Source organism: Rissa tridactyla, chromosome 3, assembly GCF_028500815.1.
Source record: "Rissa tridactyla isolate bRisTri1 chromosome 3, bRisTri1.patW.cur.20221130, whole genome shotgun sequence".
Classification (NCBI taxonomy): Eukaryota; Metazoa; Chordata; class Aves; order Charadriiformes; family Laridae; genus Rissa; species Rissa tridactyla.
In genome coordinates, this window is record NC_071468.1 from 24,404,447 (window position 1) to 24,425,048 (window position 20,602).

General features: G+C 41.1%; 1 protein-coding gene across 4 annotated transcripts in view; it reads left to right on the top strand.

Annotated features, from left to right (window-relative positions):
- Positions 1 to 20,602, top strand: part of PTPN14 (protein tyrosine phosphatase non-receptor type 14) — a 129,692-nt gene that overhangs the window by 5,296 nt on the left and 103,794 nt on the right. The window contains exon 1 of one of the 4 annotated variants that reach the window (XM_054194488.1): positions 3,237 to 3,540. The exons of 1 other annotated variant lie outside the window; for it this stretch is intronic. The gene's annotated coding sequence lies outside the window, so the exon portion shown is untranslated. Of the gene's footprint in view, positions 1 to 3,236; positions 3,541 to 3,591; positions 5,149 to 5,560; positions 12,875 to 20,602 lie in introns of those variants that run through there. 2 more of the 4 variants (XM_054194492.1, XM_054194491.1) reach the window with 2 other exon arrangements.

The window sequence follows — 20,602 nt, forward strand, 5'->3', positions numbered from 1 at the left end:
CTCAATTTTCAGAGAAGAAAACTAAGACACAGGGATGTGCGGCAACATGCCCAAGATCAGACCAAAGACTGGTAGCTAAGGTAACTGAGGTACAGTCCTATGTCACTAAGTTATTTCCCCATCTACTCAACTTTTTTGTAGAGCATCTTAATATAACAATCCTGATGAAACTGTAGAAGGAACCAGTATAAAAATTAACTTATACCACAGCAGAGGGAATATTTTGGAGGTAAATTCCATAAATCATTACAGCAAGTCAATAAAGTCTCTAAAAATAATTTAGAGTTGTCACCTTTTCAGAAAAAAAAATAATAAAAATTGCTGTAACATGATTCCCTAGCAGCATAGAAAGAGAATACCTAATCCACCCTACATATGATTGTCAGGTTAACCATCAAAGTTTTCTGGACAAATTTGAACCAGCACAGGCATTTGGAACCAAATCAATTAGTTGTATCATTTTAACATCCCATTTTTGAAGCAGTGTGAGGAACTTCTCATCTAGTTTTAGTATGTTATGAAACCACTCCCCAGGTAGCAGGTAGGAACTATCGGTTTTAACACCAGGGTCATATATCCCTGTCAGCTCTTGGGCAACAAATACGTATGTAAAGATTCCAGGTTTCAATGGTCCTAGAAAGTGGTAGTAGCACCATCACAACAGATTTCCTTACGGAAGACTCATTGCAGTAACTGGCTATAATCTCTGGGAAGCTTGGTATTTCCAAAGGACCTACTGCTACTATCTCTGAGAGTCTAATACAGACATTAATCATTGCATTAAGTTATCTCATGAAAAAGTAATGGTCTTCACCATTTTCAGTTTCAAGAGCTTCTCTTGGTTGGGTAAATTTGAAATACATTTCAATTTGCAGAGTTTGTTGAGCTGACCTTTTAGTAAAAGCTCTTGCTGACAAGCAATCTGATTTTATTTATTCTAGCTGGTTTCATTTCTTGTAGGGGACACCATCCTGCGGGTAATCAATACATAAAACCTCCCCTCCAGATCTTCCCATCTGTTGGCATGCTTATGCTTCTTGCAACATTATTTCATTTGCAGTTCAGGTCATTAAATAAGTTTACTTCAAATGCAGAGAGACCTATGAAAGTGAAAGCAACCAGCTGCAAAACCAGGAATTGGACTAAAAGACTTAAGGTAGCCAGCACACCACCTTGAGGCACAGATGCAAAAGTCATTATTTGTCTTAAAAACAACATCCTTACACCTGTCCCAGCACAGGGAGAACCTGACAGGAACCAAACAAGTAAAACCCTAGTTTTGATGTGTGCTACCCTCTCATGGAACTTTCCACTCAGTAAGGGAAAGCCGTTTTCTGGCATAAAGCTGAACTGTATAAATTCAGAGCACAGCAACAGTGATCCATCTTATCCTCTCATTCTGACACCTGATGTTTCTTACAGATTGTTACTCAAAGCTCTGTATCTACACATGGTCAAGTATAATTCAAGTTAAAATCTTAAATGGTGTCACTTCTTAGTGCCTCAGTGTAGCCATATGTAAAATGGGGATAATAACTTACTTCATTAAGGTGTGGTGTTTGTAAAATGTTTTGAGAGTCTCAGATGAAAAGGACTTTCCTTGCAAAATGTAATTATAATACTATTATGCCAGAGGTAAGGCATAGGCCTGTGATTCCACATACAGTATTTAAATACAATTACTTATCTATCAAAATCAAGAATCTGCGCTATTTCTCCCTCTCTCAGCTCCTGATCCTCTTACCATTAATAATCTGAGTAATCCTGACTCCAACAAATCTGCTCACGTACTCCTTCAGTAAGGTGTACAAGTAGCAAAAAAGCACAGTAACTGAAAAATAGCATCAAATCTCATTTATTGCTATTTTACAATGTTTCCCCTGTTTGTAAGAGTCCTTAAGTTCTGGTTTTAACTCCTTAAGTTTCATAGGAATACGTCCCTTTGACATTTCTGCAGGTGCCCACTGGTACCAAAAGCGTTTGTACACACTTTTTGGAATGTGGGTAATTTTAAATAAATGTAGGCTAAGGCAAAAATTATGCAACTTGTCCATTGGCTATGACATGCAAGAGCATCTACGCATCATTTCTAATACTCACACCATTCTTAAGTCTACTTGGTCTGTCTGGTGTGATCCACTCAGCATCTCTTAGTAGCCTCAACCTTCTTGACAGTACTCCTTGCTCCCTGCAGTGTGATGCATCTCTGCCCCTTCTCTCTCTCCCCCCAGACATCAGAAGGGCTTTCCCACATCTGCCAAGCGTTCTGGCCATTTCAGGTAGTTACCAACCACCGCATTTCAAACCAACTTCAGGTTTTCTCCTGCTTACTTTCCAGCAAGGCATGTGCATGACGGTGGCACCATGGCTGTTTTTCCATTGCGCCACTGGAGGAGCAGGGATAACCACCCTTCCCAAAGCGAGGGTCCCACAGCAAGTGGGAGACCCTAAGGGGAAAAGCAGGAGGGAAGACAGGCAGGGCAGGAGAAGGAAACATGCCGTAATGCAAGACTGAGGGAAACGAACAGGGGTTACAGACGGGCAGAAGAGGGGCAACAGGGAAGCAGGGTGGCAGCCTGCCTAGGTACGGCAGGGCTGGAAAGGGGGAGCGCAGGAGCCCCAAGACCCAGGCGTGCCAAGCCTGCCTTGGCGCCGCTCCTTCCCACTCCCCGTCCTTCTGGGGGTGCTCCCCGGCTCCGGGCTGCCCCAGCGCCTCCCGCCCGGGCGGGCCGACACGTGTGCGGAGCCCCACGCCGACACGCGTGGCGTGAGGGGCGGGGAAGAGGCCGGTTCCCCGCGACGGGGCGGCGGGAGGGGACGGGACGGTGGAGGAAGGCGCCCCACGCCTGGCAGCTCTGCCCTCCTCGGGACAGCCGCAGCCGGCACCCGCCCGGATTGGCAGGAGCCTGTGCCCTCCTCTTCCTCCCTCCTTTTCCCTCCTCCGCGGGGTGGGTTTCAGCCCTCCCCCTTCCTTGGGGAGGGGGGAAATAGTTTTTAAAAAAAAAAAAAAAAAAAAAAGAAAAAATAGAAAGAGAAAAGAAATCCCAAGTCGCGTCCCCGACGTCTCCAGGCCCCGCGGCCGCAGCGGCCGCCCCACATTCCTGGCATTCCTGGGCCGTGACTCCCCGCGCCGCCCCAGCCCCAGCCCGGCCCCGGCCCCGCCGCCTCCAGCTCGCCCGCCCGCCCGCCGGCCCCGCTCGCCCCCGCGGGACACCAGTCCCCTCCCTCCCGCCCTGCCTCCCTCCTTCCCGCACCCCGCGGGCGGCAGCAGGAGCTCAGGGCGCCCCGGCCGCCCCCCTTCCCCTCTCCGCCACCGGCGGCCCCAGCTCCCGGCCGCCCCGCCGAAGTTCCCCGCGGTGGCCGGGCCGGGGCGGCGGGAGCGGGTCTCCCTCCCCAGCACTGCCGGGGGAACGGCCCGCCGTTCTCCCCGCCCGGCTCCGGGTCCCGCCGGCAGCCGCCGCCCTCCGGGCCGGGACAGCCGCCTCCCGCGGGACCGCACAAAGCCGGAGCCGCCGCGCTGCCCGGGCGGCCGCCGAGCAGGTAAGGAGCCGCCGCCGCCGAGTTTGGTCGAGTTTGTGCGAGTCCCCGCGCCTATCAGCCATCCGCGCTGACTTTGAAACAATCCGAGTTACGCCTTTTACTCCGTGTGCGCGATAGGCAATATTTGCGGAAGGCTGGTTATGCTCTGCGATGTGCAACTGCAGCTATACGCTGCTGTTTGTAAATGACGAAAATAGCTGAGCTTGGGTTACGAATGCCAGTCGGTGACCTGCGATAAACAAGCCTCGGACAGTCCGTCCAGCCTGTGAATTTAATCTGCTAGACACCCAGATAACATGGCATTTGTATAATCAAGAGGTATTTGTAAATAGCTAGAGACGGGCAGGGCTCTCGGCCGGGCTGCTCGTATTTACACCGCGGCATGCCTGTGTTTGTCTTCCCCCCGCCCAGGGGTTTACCTTGTTCTTTGTTAGTTACAGTCAAGCCTAAACTGGCCGTTCGTCTTCAGCAAATGTGTAACGCCGAGTTATGCAGAAAAGATCGCAGCGAGGCAGGGAAGAATGACATCTGCTCTCATTTCTGATGCGGCAAAGTCAATGAATTTTTAAGATCTCAAACAAGCTCTCTTTACTGGAGTGTATTTGGGACAAGCGTTACATAATGTATGTGTGGTATGTGGATATAACGTGTGCTGGAGCCTTCCTATCGAGAACGTTTTATCTCCGATTTGCATAAAATAATCACATGTTGCCATTTTAAGCATCTCTTCGGCTGTTTGTAACTTTAACAAGGTGGGAACAAACTGACCGGTAAAGGCTCGGATTCAATATGTTGTTCCTCAAGAAGTTTTCTGGGATTTTTGGCATGTAGCCTGAAACCATAACTGAAAGAAATACTTTCACCAGAAGCCAGCTCTTCTGTCTTTAAACTCTATGCAGATAATCACTACTGGGTTTGGTTATTCTGAAAGCACTGTTACATGCTGAAGTTCTTTTGAGTTTCAAAAAATATACATATAAAATGGCTCCCCCCAAATCACAAGTCACCACCTGCCAACCTCCATATTATGAGAGAAGTTAGTCAGGTCTTTTTGGGGAGAGATGTGAGGGGAGGCAGTCCCAGCAGGATCTGCTTTCTGGTTATCCAGCTGAGAATGTCCTATCAAATATGAGTGACAAAATACAGATTATACAGCTTTTGCTTTTGCTCTCTGGGGGGTCTGTAGCTGACATCTAGTACTTGTTACATGGTGTAAAATAAAGCGTGTGTTGATATTATAGTAATGCAAATAAGCTTTAGGCCCTGTTCTGTTATTGGCAGTACTTTGTTGAACTTTTTTTAGTTTCTTTAGGAGGCTGTGCCAGAGCTGCTTACAGGCAGAGGGCACTTGTGTGTATCTGATGGGTCATGATACAAAAGTTGGGGAGCTTTGTAAACTTACGGTTTGAAGTACAGCTCATCAGCTAGCTAAAAGGTGGTCCCCAAAATCTGTGGCAGAGCTTGTGGCCGTCAAATCCACCACCGCATTTATGTGCGAGAAGCTTGAAGGCACGACTGGCTGACTGCAACCTCAGAGGATCTACTGGTGCGGATCAAGGCCAGAGTGAGGACTGCAGGACTGATCCCTGCTGAGCAAATTGAGTTTTTGTATGTATTATACTTACAGTGTTAAACGTGTCTTTTAAATGTTTCTATAATAGTAGCAGAAGTAGCTTTGGTGCAGTGTTGTTCATGAGGGTTAATTAGCAACCAATGTTAGTACTAATGACTGACTTTTCTCCTGGTCATTCTTGTCCAGCAGAAGCCTGTGAGTCAGTTATTGTAACTTAGGTATGGAATGGCTTTCTATGAAATACATCTGCTTTTGTGCACTTAGCAAATTGTCTTGGCCGCCAGTGGCTCCTCCGATCTTGGAGAAAGTATTTAATAAAAAAAAAAAAAGAGTTGTCTACATACTTCTGGTAACTCTATGGCTTCCTTTTTCTATGTTTGTTTGGCACCACTACAGCCAAAAGGGCTGCTCTTCATTCTGTTGCTCCTCATATCCAATGAGGCTGTGTTTGATTAAATGTTACTTAAGTAGCTCATTTTAATCTGGATTTAAGTTTAGCATAGATATATGCAGTGTGAAAAGTGTACTTAAACTCCAGCTCCTCAGCTGGAGGCCAGTCCTTCTCTGTTGCAAGGGTTAGTCAGCTGAGGGGGGTTTTATAAACTGGTGGTACTATACAAAAGGTAAGAAGTTTTCAGCAGGCAGTGCTGCTCAGTAGTGTATGGGTCCTAGTCCTGCAAAGGCCCACCCATGTGCTTAAATTCACGTTCATGAAGAGTGCTTTTGAAACCACAGAATTTCTTTTATATGCATAATAATAAACATGTATACAAGTCTTTGCAGGAGCCAGGCTATAATACTTAGTATGCAATATATTTGTGCATGTGTATCCAGCTCAATTACAAGAATATTTCAATAAAGGCTTAATTTTTATGCTGAGCAGATGCCATAAAAGTCTCTTTTTATGTCTTAAGTCCACCGTGAAGTGCAGCATGCCTTGGCCTATTATACTTTGTGGAGTTCCACTGGAACAGTTCCTGATCTTTGAAACCAAATCATTACCCTATAGATGTTTCTTCTCTCAGGAGTATGCCTGTGGACAAGATTCTCTGAAATTTTATGTCAAAAGGTCTGATTCCACTTTTTTAAACCTGCCGGTTCTCTATTCAGAGACTCTGTGAAAACTGCTGCCTCCACATCTTGGATTGTTTTGAAAAATATATTAAAAATAAAAATTAAAGACTAGGTCCTAAAGGAACTGAGGTAGACCTGAGCTGATGTCCAAGACTGATAAAAGTATGATTTTTGTTCGACTGTCTAACCCCATCCTCCTGCACCTAGCACAGGATGCCTGAAAACTCAGTGGGCACTCGTAGCTTCCTCGGGTTGTGCCAGATCCAGTCCGTGTCCAGATTGAGTATAGCCTGTCCTGCGGGGTGCCCACCTTCTGCTTAAGGCCTTCTGGTTTGCTGTGCACTTGGAACTGAAGAGGTGATCTATGAGGAAACATCTCACATGCCCTGAAGGAACAGGGTTCCTCAAAAATGTGGAAATAGCCCCAGGAGTAGGAACTGCAGTCTTCCTTTTTCCTCTGGGCTGTAGGAGGAAGCGAGGGGAACTCTGGGGTGTGAAAGGACCAATGAGTAGAATGTCCAAGTGTCCAAAAGCTGACGTTCAGGTGCTTTAGCAGGTTATGGGGGTTTTGTTAACTTGGTCTGCATATCTTTTGTGAAATAGTGTGGTTTTGAGGCAGTAACACTACATCTTTATTTTTGGGTTGTATGCATTATTGGGATAGTTATTTTCTTCTTCCTGTCTCTTAATAGTATTTGAGTATTTGGCTTGACTATCGGGTCTTTGGGGATAGTTTGGTTTGTTTTTTTTTTACTTTAAAGCCAGCTGACAAAATGGATGATTGAAATGTCTGGATAGTTTTGTAATGATAAGAAACCAGAAGATGAAATTGGAGCTTGCTGAAAATTTTTAAGTGAAAAGATATAACAAGGTACAGCTTATCTTAAATATATGAGGAATTGAATTGTTATTGACATTATTATTTTTTAGATGAAAATCAGATTTGGCTTTCCTTGTTAAATGCGTACATACTATTCTTTTCTTCTTCTTGCACCTCTTCTGTTTAAATAAACCTTTAGGTAATTTTAATCTGTTTATTCACATTTGGTGCTTTTGGTAGGCAAGAAATCTTAGTATTGGTTTTACCAGTTCTGTTAAGATAGCACAGTTAAGCTATTTTTCTTTTGAGTTAACGAGAATGATTTTCACTAGCTAAATCTGTTGGTTTTTACTTGTTAATGTATAATGGAATACATTTTTTAAAAAAAACAAAACCTACTGAATTCAAGGATGACTTCTTGTGAAGGTTTGAAAGATTAGGAGCATTTTCATTTAATTGTCTCCAACTTTCAATGTCCGTGCATAATATAATGAAATTTGGCCCAGTTTTAGTGAATTGGCAAGATCAGAGTGTGGTCAAATAGAGGTAATGCAAATGCAATGCCTTGCCGTCTGAATGATGTTGATTGGTATTTTTTGGCTTTAGATGCAAAGGAGAGTAAAGAAGGCTTTGAGATTGCTCTGTAAAGTGTTTCTCAAGGTCAGCAAATCAATGCTAAAAGAGCCATCTGGAATTAAGGACACAAGACTATGATGTGGCACAAAGCATGTAAAAAGAATGTGCATATTTGTTTTAAAATACATTTTTCCCCTATCATTGCTGCCCTAATAAGCAGTTGTACATATTATAGTCAACTATACATGAGCAACTTCTGAAAATACCTAAGGGACTATAAACTTAGCACTAATTAAGCATAAATTTAGGTAACATTAAGAAGGATTTCTAACCAAAGTATTTTTCTGGAGGGAGTCAGGTATGTGACATGTTGGATGAATGATGTCCTGGGAAGAAGAGAGCATAGAGCCCCAGCCCCCTTCTGGTGTCCCGTAGATGTTGTGATGGTCTTGCGTTCTGCTCATGTGAAGTGTTTAGAAACCCAGCTTTGCTGAAAACCAAGCAAGTCTTTTGGAAAGTGGAACTCTCTTTTCTAGTTCTCAAAGAGTATACTTTTTCTTATGACTAAGAATACTTTTTTTTTTTGTCAGTAACAATGTAAACCTTAAATTACCATGTGATGTAGAAACAACTCTGAAAAGAGGGTGGTGAACGTGGATGTTGGTGATTTAATAAACTAGATGAATGATGGTGTGCCAAAACTTGCTAATGATGCAAAAGTATTTGGATTAGGCAAGATTGAAGAAGACTGAGAAATTGTAAAGGGAATCCAAGAAAGCTGGGTAAAAGGGAAGCATAGCAGATGATGTTGATAAATTCAAGAATACGCATGTTGGAGGGAATAATCAAATTACTCGTTCATGTTACTGGATTGTAAATTAACTGTATTTACTAAGGTGGGGAGGAAGATTTCAACAACGTTTTATTTGAACTTGCACACCACCTTAATGCTTAGCATTGGGCAGAAAAAAATGCCACAGTCATTGTGCAATGCTGTGTTAGTAACACAAAGGACATTATTAAACTTGTGCTCAAATTCATCTGGAATAATTAATTTGTGATCCTCTTTGATAAAAGAAGAGAGATTGGAAGATATTCAAATGAAGTTGAACTGAAAATGTTAGCGTAGCTTTGTTTCAAGGAGGTCGATTAGAGGACATATGATATATATGTGCAAAATGATGTTTGGCCATTAATAAATAATAATTCCATTACCTTTTGATACAATGACTAGTTATAGGGTGTAGTTTGAAAGACAATGTATACGATACCCCTAAATCACCATTTTTAAAAAAGACAAGTAATTATAATACCACCAAAGGAAAGCATGTAAACCAAAAATCTGCTAGGATGATAAAGTGAACAATTCCTAGGGACAGGAGGAGCAGTCACAGCTACAGCCAAAGGGATGTTAACTGTGACGATCTAGGGCATAAATCAACAATATCTGCTGGGGATTAATAACTTTGCCTTAGGAGAAATCATGCTATCAGTGTGTGCTCTGCTATTTCTTATGTTTTCTTCTGGAGGACGTAGGGTAAGCCACTGTTAGAAACAGGATATCGGGCTGATGATTTGACCCCCTACAGCAATTTAATTTCTGTATTGTACTGTGAATGATGGTGGCTTTAATTAAATATTAATGCAGGTGGAATTGAAAGACTTATTTTTTTATATATATTCAGTCTTCACAGAAAGTATATGTTGGACTTCAACTCTTTAACACAATGAAGTCTGACATTTTCATTTATTGAGGAATGCTTTGTTGTGGCCTGAGCTGGTGTAGAGAAGAACAGAAATGACAGGCTTCATTTAAAAGGCAGTTAGCATTGATATCTCTTACTAATTGATTTGGTTATGATGATCAATGATTTCTAGTATGTTTTAACAGACAATGAATATTTTGTGATTTGTGTAGGTAATACAAATATTTTATAATTCTGTAACAGAATGTAGTTGTGTGTCTGACTGACAAATTGGTGGACCAGTTTCTGGAGGTAACTAGATCTTCTGTAACTTAGAGGGTCTTTCAAAGAAAATATTGTCAGAACAATAGTGTACCAACACCATGGGATCCTTACACATCTATCAACGGTAAATGTTAATCTGTTGCAGAAGAGAAGGTGGGGGAAAAAAATTTGATTTAGTAGCAGGCACTGTGACTGATCTAATAATCAACACCTCATGTTAACAGATTAGTGTCTGTAGGGTGTAACACGGTTAAACTTTTTAGAAGTTTCAGAAAATTATACTATAACCTACATTACAAAAAGCAAAGTCTTTTGTAACTTTTAGGTTGTCTGACCAACCAGAATGATCTGTCTTATGGGCTGCCTGGCAGCTATCTACAAAATAAAACGTGGACTGATTTTCTGACTTCCCCGTTGAAGAGGCTCAAGCTATTTTGAAGGTAGCCTTGCACTGCTTTTCTGGACTCAGAAAATAAGGTTAATGGGAAGACCTGCACTTGTGAAGGTGCATAAAAGTAATGCGCTCTTTTGGGACTCCATCCTTTGAAGGCTGGGCTCACTCAAAGTGTAGCTACCTGAAGGACATTGGATAGAGCCTGAGCCTAGGAGAAGCTGTTGGCTGTGTAGGAGAAGCGCGAGGTTACCAGTAGTTGTTTTAACTTGTGTTTGTGCAATTCTTTCTTGTTTTTACAACTGAGAAAATAGTTTGCATTCCTCAGGTTTTTTAGATTAGCTCTTATCATGGAACTCCCTCTTTTGAGAGGAGACATTCACTACCTTGTAGATAAAATACCTTTAGCTTTTTATTGATGATGATAATTAAGGTAGGTTTTTGGACAAGCCTGGGCAAAATCAGGGGACTTTGCCAATCAGAGATTCAACTAATAGAAGCCAGATCCCATTTTTGATGTCTACCTCTAAATGCCATTTTAATTTCAACCCCTTCTCTCAGCACTTCCATTGCAAACTTTCAATGCAAAACTGTATCCTGTTGGTGGTGGAAACCCTGCATTTTCTGAGTAATGTGATATGCAGTGCTTATCTCAGGTGCTTTAAAAGCAAGACAATGTGTAGAGGAATTTCTGCACAAAACTTTGTGCCTGTTGTTTACCAGGGCAGAGGGAGAGGAGAGGGGAATATATCCAGTGGTCTAATTCGCCTTGTGCTGAGGTGGAGTAAAACTTCAGATGCCTTCAGTGGGAGCAGGCCTTGAAAGTCTTACCCCAAATATAGAAAAAAGAGATTTCTGAGAAAATCTGACTTCTCCCTTAAAAGCTTCCTGAAACGCTTAATGTGAACACACCTGCCTCAGGAGGAAGAACCCTGATGAGCTTTGGGGTGATGGGAATTTATTTCAAAGGTCCTGGAAAAAAGGCATCTGAAATGATAGTTTTTTCTGTTTGTTTGTTTGTTTGTTTTAATTACTTGGCATACTTTAAGGGCTACTGAGTAGGATTGGTGTCTATTTACATTCTTCATAGTGCTGTGAACATTCAGTCTGTTTAGGAAAATGCTTTGGTCAGCTTACCAGATAAAGAAGTTGGCTGGTAACTTAAGGGGATGGCTGATGCAGTCTTTTGCTGGTAGACAGAAATATTAACAGAGATTCAGAGCTCTGGTAGGTTTGGAGCAAAGGGTGGACAGGGCAAGTTTCTGCTCGTGAATAAAACAACTCATGTAGACATATTTGAGTAAAAGTCCTGTGTTTCCTTGCACCTTTGCCAAGACTGTATTGTGGGAATCTGTGATAGCAGAGGAAGCTAAATCACAGTATTGATACTTACGTGCTGCTGCTTCCCACTTTGTTGTGGTTCTCTCTGAGAACAGAGGAAGGTGATGACAGAGTTTTCTTGAAAATTTTCTTCCATGTGTCCCTGTTCCTTTTGCTAGCTTGGTGCCCCAAAATGTATTTGTGCATAGTTGGAAATCTTGTTCATAAAATAGAACTAAAATATTTGCAGGAGAGCATTATTGACACAGGTTAGCACTTAGAATCCAAACATTAAGTGTATTCATTGCTAGTAGATTTCACTTCCAATTTTTTTTATTAACTTTCTTTCTGACAAGCTAGAAATAAAAGCTGCCATTTAAAGATGAAGGTTATTTTTGCTTGTTACATATCTTAGGGCTTTTGGTATGCAGTTTAATGTTTCATACTACTTAATGTTATGTAGAGAAAAGTGTTTAAATAAATAGAATGCTGCATATGGAGAGTTAGACTTCATTTGATAATTAATGTTTTTAAATTCCTTTCTGCATTGCAGCATATGCTGGCTGCTTTACAAATAGGAAAAGACATAATCTTGAATTACAATCTAAGGAAGAGGAGAAGAAGTGGTTTGGTGCAATAGGCAAATGGTGTGTTGGGAAGAGCTGGCTTGTATCTAAGGATTTTGGTTTCTTTGGTCATCGCCTTCCCTCCTCTATGGCTGGTTCATTTCTCAGAAGTTTTTCCGGTTTCCGTGTTTAATTGGTAAATTGTCATAAACATACACTTTTAAATATGCAAATTTATGAAGGCACATTTCCTGCAAATTTACAGTTTAGTAATTAAGAGACAGTTTTTTCGGAAGGGAATTACTGACGCTACTTCAGGATCTGACCTTATGAAGCGATGAATGTTTCCCTGGAGCTGGAATGGAGGGAGGCAAATTCAAGGAGAATACAGTAGCTTGGATTATGAGATCTCTGCTTGCTCTGTGTTACTTTTGCTTTAGCTCTTCTTCTTGTTCTTTGTTGCTGGTGTAGTAACCTAAAACAATTGCTCACAGAACAGCTCTGAGCTTTTGTATGGCATGTTATATTTGCATATAACTCTTCACTGCTGAAAGGGTAAATGGTTAATGTGGATAGGACATGCTTTCAAAAAACATTAAAGCTTGCCTAATGGTGGCCCAGTTGTTTCTTCTGATGTACAAATGGGTTTCTCCAGAGAGACTGATACATTCTTACAGTTTTCCTAGAACCTAACTTAGGTATGAAGATTGTCACCCATGCACTAATTAATCTGTCAAAACATCTGACAAGGGGTGGGTACACATGGGAGACAATTAGTCATTTTGTTCTATTAGTCAGTAACGTCAACTTCTGTTGATGTTATGTAAGGTTTCTTTCCTACTTTTGTATTTCCAGCTTGCGTTACAATAGAAGTTTGTTAACATCTAGATTAACTTTCGTGTTAGCTTTGTGTGTTCAGTGTCCTTGACAAGTACCACTAACTCTCTGCATACAGCTGTGAAATTTTGTACTTCCTTCTCACCCCTGAAATGGTCATGACAGGCAGGACTGTGAGCTTGCAATAATGCAGTAACTTCCACGCAAGTAAATCTATTCAATAAATGGGGTATTCAGCTAACTTCAGAAAACATTGTGCACTGTTAAATACCACTTAATTTTGCTTTCTTTGTTGTCCTTAGTAGTGTGAATTTATAATATAATTTAATTGAATTTTTACTTTAGATGAAATCGGAGCAAATGCATTTCTTGATCTCTTCATGTTTTTTGTTGCAATCAGACAGAGTGACAGAGAATATGACAATGACAGGGAAGGATCTTCTCAATTATTCCGATACTTTATTGGGATAAAAAAAATGGACTTGTGCATGTTTATCTTAAAAACGCTTTTCGCCACAGCCTGAGAGCGCTGTGGCTGCAGTTTGGAAAGCAAAGCATGTTAGTTTCCTTGAGTGCCCCTTAAAAAAGTTAAAAGACGGGAATGAAAATAAAATAACATTTAAAACTTACATGTTGAAAAAGATGCTTTGGTAATACAGTGAATAAAATACTTTTATAAGATTAAGGCAGAATCTAGTTTGTTTATCAAGAAAAACTTCCTGATAATGAGCTCTATGATTTATTGGATTAATCTCTCAGGAATAGTAGCTCTGTTGTGGGGACCATGTTAAAATAACACTAGTGTTTTGGGGCTTTCATGAATGAAGTGGTGTCCTTTGCAATATTTCATACCTTTGTACCTGTACTTCGATATGCGCTTCATTTGCTTTATCCTGAGGCATTTGACAGGCCATATATTCATTAACCCATGTATATTCCTGCCCCGGCTATGGCGGTCTTGTGGCGTGATGTCCAAGCTAGTTTAAAGCTGGCTGCGCTGGGTGCTTTGTATGCCAGGTTTCGTACACCAGGTTTCATCAGACAGCATTAGACCTGCTCTCCACAACATGCTTTTAGCAAGGTGATAACTTTATCTCACAGAGAACCAGTGTGGATAGGAACTGCTTGTGTGATGTCTTATATGCAGATTTCTTCCACTGCTGTCTCAGTGAAGTTATTTTACTGGCATGTGTGGCTATGTTTGTGTACAGGGGTCAAATCTAAAAGAATTTGTTCAGTGTTACAAACCGATAGTGCTGGGTATCGAGTGCTAACTGCAGCGGAAGGGACCGTGCACGGAAGTGCAGAATCTGTTCTGCATGATGTTGTCAGTGTCGGGTGTTTCATTAAGTCTTTATGCAGCAAGTTCTCTGCCTGTTATAAAAAGAGATTGAGGAGAGCTTGATGATTTTGTTGTTGTTTTGTTTTTGGGTTTGTTTTTTTTTGAACATGATGTATCTCTCATCCCCATAATGGTAGAGAAATATAGGAAAGGCAAGTGAAGTTTATAAAATATCGAAGGTTATATGAACTAAGAGTAGTTCTGTCAATGGATGAAGACCGTTTATCTGCAGTCTCCCAAATGTGATGTGCTTTGTTACAGGCTGTGTATGATTGCATTGTGTGTTGCCTATAACCACAACTGTTGTGGCATTTTGCGTTGGAAAAGCGGTGTCTAGACATGGCCGTAAGCGTCACCTCTGCAGTTTATATCTCTCAGGAGTTAGAAATGTGTCAGGCAATGAAAAGTTCCCTTTGTGTTTAGGTGACTTTGAAATAGTGGAATCAATTACAGTATTTTATTGCAGTATTTGCCTGTATATGCCTTTAAGGAGTACGTGTCAAATCTTTTGTATTATATTTTCAGTGATTTGTATACTTTATCTCTTCTTGACTTAAGAAATATGGCAATGAATGGTGGTTCTGATGATCTGGTGTAAGCATAAGCAGAATACTTTATCGAGTATGTGGAAGCAGTTCGTGTACTGAGTTTATTTAAACACAGATGCGTTAGCTTATGAACAGTGGGAACTTTACAAGGACAAACAGTAAGGTCAGAGGAGATTAATAACAAAAGAACGCCCGATTGCTGTGTCTGGTAAGACTGAGCACTGATTATCCTTGTCCTGCTAGGATCGCAATGATGGCAACTGCGTCTTACGTCCTCTGACCAGGTAGACTACAAGGCATAGATAATTGAGACTTTGTTAGCTTAAATTCAGACCTCTTCCTGGAGGTAGTTATGGAGCGGCATAATTAGACAAAAGGGGCTCAGAGTCTTACGCAAGAGAAGCCAGTACAATCCACAGGGATTCTAAGGTATGGAAGGTTAAGTGTTGCAGTTGGGTACATACTGGCATTGTAACACACCTCGCATCATTATGTTACATGCTAGGAGAGCGGAAAATTACAACTCAGTTATTCAAGACTGTAGTAAATCTAGTTAATACCTCATACTTCTGACACATCTGTCAATATGGTATTGTGATTATTTACCTTGGCACTGTAAGCTCCAAGCAGGAAGTCCAGTTGGTGAGCACTGCATCCCAAAGCCTCCGGCACATGCTTACCGGTCCCGCTGCTGCCAGTGTAACCTGCAGCCCTGCTGACCAAACCAGAGCGTTTGCGTGAACAGAAGTTTGCAGGATCAGGGCAGCAGTTTTAACAGGAAATTGCATTTCCAAAGGTGAGTGTGTGAAAGGGGTCAGTAACTCTTGACAACTTGTTGCAAAGTTCTGTTGTATTAAACCTTGAGTGTTAGTACTTGCAAAGTCAATTGCTATGGTTTTATCTTAAAACAAAAAGCTGTAGTGGTAAGACTGGTGTGCTTAACCTGAATTCCTTTAGCACACTTTTTAGCTAGATCTGGGAATAAGTAAATGCCTAAAATAATCTCTGGTTTTGTCATCTCTTTGGTAGCATACTTGCTTCCTGTGTTACGAAAGTCATCATTAGATTAGCTGTGTTTAAGCTTCCTGTCTCACCAGGTTTTTTTCCATTATTTTTTACAATCTCTTTCAGGAGGTACTGATATCATGTTTCTGTAATAGAAGTTTCACTTAAATTGTGCCTGTTGGGATTATTCATTTTTTTTTATCTCCACTTTCTTTTTCTAAAATAGCTTTCTAACTCTGATGCTTTCTTAGATTTTTTTTTTTTTTTTAACAGCAGATGCTATTGTAATAACACGCAGGCTAAGAAAGCATAATACTACTGTCTGCAATTGGTGCTCTTTAATAATTTGTACAAAAAGCCGAGCAACCTGTTTATCCGTATCACTTCTTATTCTTGCTCTGTGAAATACCCCAGGCTTTTAAATGAACTTACAAGTGTGGTGTATGTGCTGTAGGAGCGGTGTCCTTCACTGTGCCAGAGACTGATGACTCCAGTTTGCATGAGACAAAAGAGGTCCCTAGCATATGGCATCATGGCGTGGGTATGCTGGTTGCTTGCTTTCGGTTTGTTAGATGTCTGTGTGTCAGGAAGAGTGGTAAACTCACCTGCGTGATATCTCAGGTTGGACAGTAAAAATGGCATGAACTGTGTTGTTTTACCTGCTCTAACTACTTTCTTGGCCTTTTCCGGGAAAATGCTGTTGTTTAATAGATGACCCTTCCACTGTGAACTCTGGCTGAGTATCTGACATGCACAGTGTCATGTTTGGCTCATCTAGGGTAGAGATACTGAAATGCTCATTTACTTATCAAAGCAAAAGGTAATTCTAGACATGAGATTTTAAAGCAAAAAGCCGAGCTGAATTTTCAGAACAGTGGCGTAGAACTCCTCCAAGACAGTCCCACCTTAGTTAGACCATGGGCAAATGTTTTGCCCTTGCTGCATACCCTGCTTGACCTTCTCTATGTCCCTTATGGTTAAGTCTCAGTTTTCATTAACAGCTGTCATTTGCTTGCCAGGGAGTGTGTTTGCCTATATTGTTGGTGAAATTGCACCTTTTAGTGTAGGTAATGATTGAAGTAACACTTGAACGTGAAGGTCTTTAGGCTTGTCTTGCGGTTTTACCCCTTTCATTAAACTTTTTTGGCTTCACGAATGCAGCTGCTGCCTTGCCAATTCCTGTTTCTTTGTGGATTTCACATCAACTCTTGGGTTATTCCTGTAGAGTATGCATTAGCTCCTTTTGTGTTCTTTTGCCTTCAAATGTAATACTGAATTTGGGAGTTATCAGGATAATATTTAGATTTGTTTTTTTCATATTTTATTTTTTGCAATGCTAAATACTTTCTGGATTCATTGCATGCTAATTAATTTTTATCTAAAATGTCCTATGACAGTTTCTCTCTGTGTTCATCGATTCCTTTATTGTATCATCTAGGCTCTTTATAAATATGACACTTGTGGTAGAGTTGGATGTGAGAGTTTGCCCCAGTTTGACACCAGCATTCACGTTAATTCACTAACTCAATTCTATGTTTTCCTAAGCTGTGACAGTGGCACTGTGGTATAAAATCTTGAGCTTGCTTCATAATGATGCTTTTTATTTGTAGTTACTGTCACTTAATTTATTTGCTTCTGAAAGCTACATATTATTTTAGTAAGTGACAGGTTTGTATTTTGTATTTTTAGCCTGTGACCACAGTAACAAATAGCCCTTTCCTTTCCCTTAAAAGATAGTTTCAGGGTCATCCTAATTGATTGCTTTCACTCACTTGCCTATGTTGTGCTCTTCATTTGAGCATCATTGTCTTGATGGTAATGAAACAAAAGCCCAATTAAGTCTCACGCTATACTGGGAAGTAGCTTGCCAGAATTTGACAGTAGAACAAAGGACGTTTCATGGACAAATTTCTTCAGAGCAAAATGTCTCAGTGGAGGTCTGTAAAGCAGCACACGTGATTTTAGGCACTTACCAGCTATCATTTTTAAATTATTTTAAATCTGAGGCTGAGCCTTCTGCTCTGCTCTGAAGATACAACTCGGAACAGTGCTTGTGCTGGAGAGCTAATTTCCTTCCACCGGCAATGTGAAAGCCCCCTCGAAATGTCATCTTTCCAAAGTAGGTGAGATGAGAGTAAGCAACCTCTTAGCTTCTTGGAATATTTCAACGCCAGGCTATATGATAAAAATTAATTTAATTTTTGGATTAAAAAAAATATTCTTTATCCAAAGTATAACCCTGTAAATCCCACTTAACTGAAGCCATCATAGTTATGACTCTTAATATTTTTTTTTTTAAAAGCTGTAAATCTGAAGAGTCACTTTAGGAGTGGAAAGAGAAGAATAAATTAGAACAATGTTTTTTCCAAACTCTGCCTTGCATGGCTCTTGGCACTCATCCTGCTGAGTAAAGTGGTTTGAGAAAGGGGAGGGAACACACAAGATGAAAAGGAAAACGGCCCAGAAGAGCCTGCTTCAACAGGACTTTTAGAATAGTTACAGGACCGCTGTCTTATTGCATGAAAACTTGTAAAATGTAGGAAAAGTGAATTTCACTTGGGTCCCCATCTTTCTGTCTTTTACCGTTAACTCTTTTATTTGAATGCCATAGCTCTGTATCACTGTATATCAAAAGCAAGACAATAATTCTCAACTGTTCCAAGTACGTGTGTACATTATTATGTTTGATTTCCACCGAGCCATAAACACTCTTTGTCCTTTGCCTTTTACTAGCTATCGGCTTGGCTATTCCTTGTGGACAGGAAAGCCGTGTTTAATGCTTTGTAAAGTGGCCATCAGTTCCTCGCTTTTATCTCTATTCCGCATAAATTATTTTCCGCAAGGCCACAGAACTGTGTTGGCCAAGATTTGCAGGTGTCCCTTGTGGAGAGCTATTTCAGGATAAAGGCTTAATCTTACTGTTTCTTCCCTCCCCTTCTCTCTGTTTCGTCTCGCCTTGAAGAACACTAATCCTGAACGACAGGAACCCATCGTTGGTCTCCTCCCTTCTCCATGGCTTACTTCTGTTGTTTTTTTGTCATGTTCAGAATTAACCCTCAACTGGAGAAGCTGAAGCATATTCTTGTACCCTTAAGCTTGGAAACTTGGTGTGTGCTGCCATTGCAATATTTCTGAGGGGAAATTCAGCCCCTAATTATCAAATTAGATGCACATTCTGGTTCTTTGGCATGACTTCACTTCTGCCCATCTGTTAGGTTGGCACTCTGCCCTCTCAGAAAGTAGCCGACCAGTTTCAGCTGAGCAGAGGAGCCAACCAAAGATGGGTTAAGAGAGGCAGCCCGCAGAACGCTTTATGTTCGATTCCTCTTGCCAAAAGCTCTTCCTGTTTGCAAACAATGTCAGCTTAAGCCCATATGCTTCATTACATGGGATGACATCTGTGGAGACAGATGCAGGGATGGCAATACAAATGACATTTGATAAGGAAGGGCATATGTTATGAAACCAGACACCGCTATGAGTTTAAGACCCTGTCTGTGCTGCACGTGTGTACACAGAAATGTAGATTGCTTGTATATTTTGTTGAGTGAGTGCATTCATTGGCCAGGGTTGGGCCTTTGAAGTGCATCAATGTTCAAGGTTTGTGTTAGGTGTAATGGCGGTGGTATGGTTCGCTTGTTGCAAATTATTAGCCCAGATCAGTATTTTGCTTCAGTACCCTTTGAATAGTAACATGCATTAAAGGTCCAGTAGTTTGCATCATGTAAGGAAACACGTTTGGATAATGCCAATGAAAGAAGACTCTGCTGTAGACAGAGGATTCTGGTGTGGACTGCCTTCCTGAAGGAGTTCAGTGGTATCTTCCAAAATGGCTTTTAGGAAATTCACTGGTGTCAGTATTTGGCAATACATTATTTGGATGTGAATTTTCCACATCTGAGGAGAAGAGCGGTAAGAAAACCTCTTCTTTTGGAGCAGTCTCCTTGCCCCTTTGCTAGATTATGCTGCTTTTTCACCAGAGGTCAGGTTTCTGTCTAAAGCTACTTTTCTCAAATACCTCTGCTTTTTGGGTTTACAATGTGAAAATTACATTTTAAAACCAGAAAGTTAATTTTAGTTATTGGAGACTTTTGAAGAGATACCATCAAATCAAGATCTAGTTAACTCTTTTAAACTGACTTTGGCATTCTAAGCCTGTCTGAGGCAGAGTAATTTCTTTTTCTACTGTAAAAATGTCTTCTGTTGTTGCTATGTGTGTGGTACAGCAACATGTGCAAACAACAAGGGATGTGGGGTTGTTTGTGGAGCCTTCCAGACCAGCTGTGTCAAAGAAGTAATGCAAAGTTACAGGAGAGAAGAAGGGAGAGCAAGCAGTGGCCCTGGCACAGTGACCTGGGGGACCAATCATCTGTCCTGAAGGTTGAGGACATCAGAGAGAAGTGTTTTCAGAGCCCCCAGTGAATAGGAAAGAAAGGGGTTCTCCAGTACAGTGATTTTGGTTCCCTGTGCTACTGCCTCCAGAAATTCCTGGATTACGTTTAGCAGAAGAGTGATTTTGCAGTGGCAATAAGGAAGCAGAACAGTTATTAGTAGATGCAGAGAGACTTGGCCTCGGTCACAACGGCACCAAGTAGGAAGGGGAAACAGCAAGTGAGAGTTCCCATCGGTTTGTGGCAAGATAGAGAGGACCTTAGCGTATGTAGAAAAAGTGCTCCTCTCTGACAGTGATACAGCCTTGTGCTGAGGACATCAGTCAGTTACTAGATTCAGACCTTGAAGAATTAGCGCCCTTCTGTTCTCCAAATTGCTAAGGCTGATGGAAAAGGAAGCAAGTTTTTGTTAAATAAACTTTTTATATAATCCGTCTTAACAAGCTGAAGATAAGATATTTTTAATCACTTTCCCTTTGATTTCTATGGTCAGCAAAGTGTTAATCAGAACAATTCCAAGCAAAGTGTTTTAATTCTGGGGTGTAACATAAATTTCATTTACAATAAAACAATATTTGTGACATTTACAGGGGAGTTAATTTCTTTCTGTCAGATTTTAGTGTGAAATACTATTAACTTGGTATTTAAT